Here is a 6,915-nt window from a genome sequence, read left to right as displayed (position 1 = left end):
CTTTTCTGGAGGAAGAGCTCCCTTGAGGATCGTGGGAAGATGAGCAGCGTGTCTGGAAGCTGCTGGGGTGCGTTGAACTCGAGCACCATTGCGTGCCGCTTTCCTTGAGAGCAAGTTGTTAACCCTGGAGCTCTCCCCGTCTTCCCCAAGAGCGTTTTTTTGCTGTGCCGGGCTGCTTCATGGCTGTCGGCTGAGTGCCGCCGGAGGCTGGCTGCCACAGCGGCTGCTCCTGTTGGGTTGTGATGCAACCTGGCTTCGGCTGAGAACAGGTAGAAGCCCTGTGTTGGCTGCCTTCGGGCTTCTACTCTTTCCCTGCTGCCACTGGTCCTGACTGGGAGCAAACTGGGGCGATGGGGAGGGCTGGTGCCACCAGATGGTGCTGCCATACAGCCGGACTGTGCTCAGCTTCACCCTGGACTGGGACGGCCTGAAGGTCTGACACTTCCAACAACTTCAGCTTGGTCCTGGGGTCTTCTTGTGGTCCTGACTTTCACCACCTCTGGTGTTGCAGAGATGGGAGGGAAGGAGACGTCGGAGACGTCACCGGTGACGGAACACCATCGGGTCCCTGCAACACGAGTGCCGGTTGCACCAAGGGTGTTGGGGATTCAGCGTTTACCCCTCGCCAGCTGCTCCGCGGAGCAGGTTGGATGTCGTATTTATGACCGCGAGGCACGGCTTTGCTAAGACCGAGGGCTAAAGCCTGCCCCAGGTAAAACCCAGAGCCAGCCCGGCGTACCGAGGTGGGACAGGGCTCGGGGCGGTCACACAGTGCTCCTAGCCCGAAAGCTGGGCTGTGAGAACTTACTGTGCCCCTGGTGTGGAGAATTAACGGTGGTTTGTGGCTGGAGGGGGGATCAGAAAGGAAAACTTTACGGTTCCTTTTGAATCTTTGCTGCTTCTCTGTCTTTTTTTGATGTCCTAGCTCTGGAATGTTTTTTTTCCCGAGCTGCCATGGTGATCTCATTGAGTTCTCCAGCCTTTCCTTCGGAGTTGGAGCAGCGTGGTGTTCTCCTGCTTTTATTACACTTGCTGATACCCAGCGTGCGATGGGCACTGGGGAGGTTTCATGTTGCCGTCATCTCATTTATCTTGCCATTCCTCAAAGGTGAGCCAGGACGCGTGCTCCCTGGAGAGGACACGGGCTCTCCTGTGAGCCAACCCCTGATGAAATCACTCTCCTTTTAATTCGCTTTATAAAGTGATAAGCTTTTCCTGCAAGGTGGTGTTTCCAGAGTGATGTCATGCTGTTGGGTAAGCCATGTGTCGATGAGGTCGTTTTTGCAACCAGAACTCTCTGGAGGCAGAGATTGAAGGTTTTGCTGGTCGGTGGCAAGGAAGCTCATTGTAGAGCATCCCAGTTGGGTTTCTTGGATGCAGATCCAGAGAGCTGGGGAGGATATCTCTCTGGCGGACTGGCTCCTCATAGATCTTAATCTTAATTCTTTCTTGCAACAGCCTGCTCTGTTCCCCCTCTTTTCTTCCTCCCCCACTCCTCAAGCCCTCCAAACCCTTCGTAAATGAGGTGGGATTTTTGGGCAGCGTCCATCTGGCAGGCTGCTCGCTCTCCGCGTTTTTCCCGGCTTGCAAATCAAAGCTGACCTCAAGCAAAGGTGCCGGAGAGCCCACCCTCTCTTACAGCCGCTGCCGAAGGGCTCCCCAGAGCTTCAATCAGAAACTCGCAGCTGCGGATCTGGTGCAGGGGAATGGCTGGAATTTCCTGCCCGCTCGGAGCAGCCCTTGCTGCCTTCGGTGGAGGCATGTGCGGGCAGGTCCCAGGTCAGGGTTCGCTGCCTCTCGCACCCTGCGCTGAGTGGCTGGGGATGGACAGGCTCCCGGTGCAGTGGAAAATTCCCAGTATGAGATTCCCATGCCAGAGATGATGCTCTGGCTGAGTATTTCCCTGTGCTGGGGCTCCTCACCGTGGCATTTCAACCATGCTTTTCTTTCCCTGCTGCTTGGAGGTAGCTCATCGTCTGGCCCCAGCCTTCCAGGAGATATAAATGGATATTCACCACCTACCTCTGCTACGGGCTGGGGTTTTCTTGGCCGGTTCCCAACCAGCATCATGGCTCAGGCCTGGGGGAAAAAATCTCTTTTTGCTGCTCGTCTCCAGCTGCTTCTCGCTGCGGTGGATGCTCTGCTGCTGCAGGAGCAGCGTGCCCTGTGTACACAGCCCTTCCCCGAGTCACGCTCCGGTGACTAATTCCCTCCTGACGGGCGCATGAAGCCTGGTCCATGCCCGGGTTCACAAATAAATAATTTTTTTTCTGTTGGAGGTTAGGCTAACAGCAACCTTGCCTAATTCTTCAGCAGCTTTCATTCTCACGCCTCATCCAAAATTGTGCCTTGCACTTAAAAAAACATCCAGGCTCTTAAAATCCTATGGTTTTAAGGAGCTTTCTGGGTTGTCCTTTCCTTGTAGCATCTCCTGAGGCTTTCCTTGGTAAAAGAGATGCTGCTCTGGGATGTGCCTAGGTTGGATTTGATTTTCCTTCATCTATTTTCCCCCTCTGCTCTGTATTGGAAAGCTTTTTGGAAGAAGGATTTAGAGCTCATCTGGGTCCCTCCTGAGCGCGGCTTGGAGCCTGCACGAAGGCAGGTCCCTGGTTAGAGCTGCAGCTTTCCTTCTGCCGCTGCCTTTTACTTCGCTTCTGGGCTCAGCGCTGCCGTCCCGAGAGAGCACGATGCTCCCGAAAGCCTCAGCCTGGGGGTACCCGCTGGATCTACACTAAAAATGGAGGCGAAGGGCTGTTTCGGCATGTCAGAGGGGCGAGACGCATCCCCCTTTGAACGGAGAGAGGTTCACACCATGGAAAAGCTTCTTTTTAAAGCTGCTTTTCAATAACCATCACTTCGATCCTGCCCAGGCTGAGCTTGTTGCCTGCTGCTCATGCAGATGATGCTCTCAAGGCATTATACCAGATTGAAGTCTGCCACAGGGGAAATACCATTGCAAACTGTAAAGCATCCTAGCCAGAGTACAGACCCTACCTGTAAATCCATCTGTCCGGGGAGTCCATTCCAGGAAAGATGCTTGTTGCAAGCGGAGAACTTCCTCATGCCAAAAGCATTGCTGTAAGGAAGGTGGCTGGGGCGGCGAGTGAAGATCTCTCAAGCGAGAGTTCCATTTTTGGCAGTTGGATTGGAGTAATTTCTTGCACTTCCCGGGCTGAGGGGGCTGGGAATTCAAGTTAATAATTGACCGCAGGTGCAGTCAAGGCAGAAATGTCTTTGTCCAAGTGGGGCAGAAGTCTCATTTTTGGCAGATGCTGTAAAGGAAGAAAAATGTGATTCCCACTGTGATGGGGCAAAAACTGCTTTTTGCTCACCTGATCCATCCTGTTTGTCTTTTATTTAGGAACGTCTAAAGGTCAAGACAACTTCCACTCTGCCAATTCATCATGACAGTGGCCAGCGCTGGGAAAACACAGGATGTGGCTTCCCAAACATCCCACGCTGGAAGCGGAGGGAGAGCCCTCGTCTCCCATCCCTCTGCGCCCATTTCCAGACCTGAAATGAGATGGGATGGAACAAACCTTGTCCGTGATGTGACCGATGGACCATCTCGGAGGCTGGCTGGGTTCCTTCCCTTCATCGAGGGTTTTCTCACCCTGAATTACTCCTGGAAGTGCTGAAGCTGCCTCCAGCCACCAAATTCCCCAGAGAATTCCCCAGAACCCTAAGGGCTGCTTGAAGCTTCACGTGGTGGCGGGAGATACGGAAAGCCATGCTGTTCTTCTCTTCTAAGCCCTTGGCTGAAAAATACACCATGGGGAAATATTATCTAACTGGCTTGCAGTAGTTTGCAGGAAATATCCCCCCCCTCCAGCATCTGACTTGCTCAACCCGAGTGGTTTTGGGGAACACAGGAGGTCCCGCAGGTCACGGGGAGCACCCAGTCCAACGCCGTTTGCCTCGTGGCGGGATGCTCTCGATGATGGGATGCTGTAACCTCGCTCTGTCGGTCCTGGGGCTGATGCCCGCAGGTTCTCGGGGGCTCTAGCTTTTGTCAGAGGCTCTCAGCGCCTTTTCAGGAGCCATTTGCTCAACAGCCTCAGGGAACTGCTAGACCTAAAATCTGGAGGGCAGCACTTCCCCTCCTGCCGCTTGCAATAAGGAACACTACAAAAATAACCGAGGTTTCTGCAAGTGCGTGCGGGCGAGCGGCCGCAGGGAAGTTTCGTGCTTTTTGGGGAATCAAAGCCCTTCGGAGCCCCCTCGTCTGCGCTTGCCCTCATCAGCGTCCCACCACCTGGGCTGGGGGGAGCTGCGGGGGGAGCGAAGCGGAGCCGGCCGCCCCAGCCACGATCGCATCAACAATGCAGAAGGAATTGCATTCGAGGAGCCACGAAGCCCCGGTTGCACGTGGCTGGTTTGGGGCTTGTCCCGCAGTCCGGCACGATGCCGGGAGCTTCGCCGATCCCGCTCCGAGCCCTGCTCGAGCTGGTTCAAGTTGAGGGCTGCAGCCAGCTTGCATTTCATGGGGAAGTGACTAATGTTCGTGTTCCCTTTCTTGTTTCTTTTGGCGTTTAATCTCAGCGTTTGCAACGTGGCTTCTTTCCCCGGTGCTGGCTCAGCTGGGAGCCGCGAGTGGCTCTGGGGATGGCAGCAAGCATCTGCCGTGTCCCCCACTGTAGTCCCTGCTGACCACCTCTTGTCTGGAGATGGAGAGAAGGCAAAAAGATTATTTATATCTTTCCAGGCTCAGCAGTGCACGCTCTGAGCTTTTCCTGGACTTTCTAGCAGCTTTTCCAGCCGCTGGCCTCCATGTGATGCTTTAATCACCAAAACTCCGTTTCTCTCCTGCTCGCCGCGTGCAGAGGAGCGACGGCACCGGGGCATCAGCTCCTTCTCATCCTCAGCCCCTGTCTTGTCCCTCCAAGGTCCAGGAGTCCCCGGCCACCAGCAATCCCGCGGCCAAGTGCTGCTATTAATCGCTACTCTAGATCCCTGCCAGATGGGTGAGAGCTGCGCTGTGGTTGTACCTTGCCAAGGGATGCATGTAGGATGCATTAACCGGAGAGGAATCTGCATCCTGCTAGGAAGAGGTGTTGGATAAATCGGACCTTCTGATGCAAAAGATGATGCACTAACGGCCCAGTAAGGACCGGAGGAAACGTGGGATGCTGTTTACGCATGGGGCCGAGGCTGTGCAATCGCATCTTGCAGGCTGGTGAGGACACGCTGGGACATTTCATAACAGGTCACTCGGCATTCACAACCGCTGCTCTTAAAACACAAGTTTTATGGCCGTTGCTGGACTGTAAATCTCCGACTTCCACGGCTGGCGCCTTTTGGGAGAAAACATCCGGCTTCGGCAAACTTTGATGCTCTCTGAGCGCGAGCCACTGTGCGTCACTCGTGGATGGGGCTTGTACCACGCAACGCACCTACGGTTAGAAAATTCATTGCAAAAGCAGAACTGCAGGATTTAGGGGTTTGCTGGGTCTTGCTCAAGGACCGGGCAATGTGATTGCTGGTGGGTCAGGGCCTCTTCCTGCGCCCGGACGTGCTGCACGGCTCCGCTTCGGCTTTGGACAAGCGTGTTTGGCACCTTGCGGATGGTGGAGGGTGCTGGTGGCCGGACTGGTGCCTGCTGGGGACCCGGAGATGTTCGGGGTGGACGGGGTGGCATGGCGGTTCTGCCCCGGGGTGTTACCCGGAGGTTTGTGGTCCTCCTGGGGTGATGCTCCGTCTCCCTTCTTCCTTGAATTGGGGGGGGGCTGAAGGGTTGCAGTCACCCCAGCTGATAAAGTCCCCAAGGAAGGGGATCACAGGGGTGCTTGGTGCTCCCGGGAACTCCCTAAGGATCCCGCAGATCCGGCTGGAACAAAAGCACCCACTGAGGAGCCAGTGCCTGGACCAGCTCCCGACGGGAAGATGCTTCGGGTTGGGAGGCTCATCCGAGCGTCTTCCCTGCCCGGCCGTGTCACCCCCGGCAGAAGCAGAACGGTGCCCAACTCCACATGGGACAAAGCACTCGAGATAAACCTGACCCTGAGATTTCCCTGTGAGCCACACATGGGGTTTCTTTCCAAGCTGGAGGTTCCGGGCGGAGAAAGGCAGCGTGAAACGGTGTGAGGTCTCTGGGTGGGCTCCTCCTGCCCCTTCTTCACCCGTCCCTCTGCAAGGACGGATCCAGAGCAGGGCAGAGGAGCCGGAGCTGGGGCGATCCCCTTCACGTGACGCTGCTCGTGCTGACAAACTTCTCCTTTCACGTGTTTTAGGGTGAAACGTTTGGTCTCGGGTTTGCCTCAGGCAACCCCTCAAGGAACCGCGTGAGAAAGGCAGGAGTAACGCTGGAGCTGGCTCCCGAGGAGGAGCAGAGAATAACCAGCTGTAAATCGGGGGATTACTGTAAGCACGTTCATCCCGTAGCAGGAGCACAGTTAAAGACCAGGCGCTTGGCTCAACTTCAGGACCTTTGGGAACGGCCTCGCCTGCCCCGGCCAGCGCTGGGGGGGGACCTGCCCGTTGCCTCATCCGACCGGGGCTTTCTCATCCCTCTGCTCATCTTTTTTGGTCAAAGCATCCCTTAGGAGAAGGCGAGAGACGGGTGGTCCCGTGCCCGCCTCGGTGGCTTGTTCCCACCTTGGATTTTCTCTTTCCCAGTGCGTGGGCAGCCCCGGTCTGGCACGGTGCTTCCCACCGCACGTGGCCCCGCTGGATCCGTGCCAGCCTGGCGTGCCCGGCTCCATCCCGACCGTCTTCGGGCTGCCCAGGGATGATGTAACCCAGGCCACCATTGCTTCAGGAGGGACCGGACCCGGGGCAGAGCCGTCCCCCGGCCACACCGGTCATCGGCTGCACGGGGGAGCCGCTGCCGCAAGCCGGGCTGCGGTGTCGGTTTGGTAGGACGAGGTCCAACGCTGATCCGCTCCCTCCTCCGTGCGTATGCCGGCACGAGCCGGG

The sequence above is a fragment of the Harpia harpyja genome, chromosome 11 (assembly GCF_026419915.1).
Source record: "Harpia harpyja isolate bHarHar1 chromosome 11, bHarHar1 primary haplotype, whole genome shotgun sequence".
NCBI classification, from domain to species: Eukaryota; Metazoa; Chordata; class Aves; order Accipitriformes; family Accipitridae; genus Harpia; species Harpia harpyja.
The sequence above is the reverse complement of the archived record's forward strand: the minus strand, read 5'-3'. Positions refer to the sequence as shown.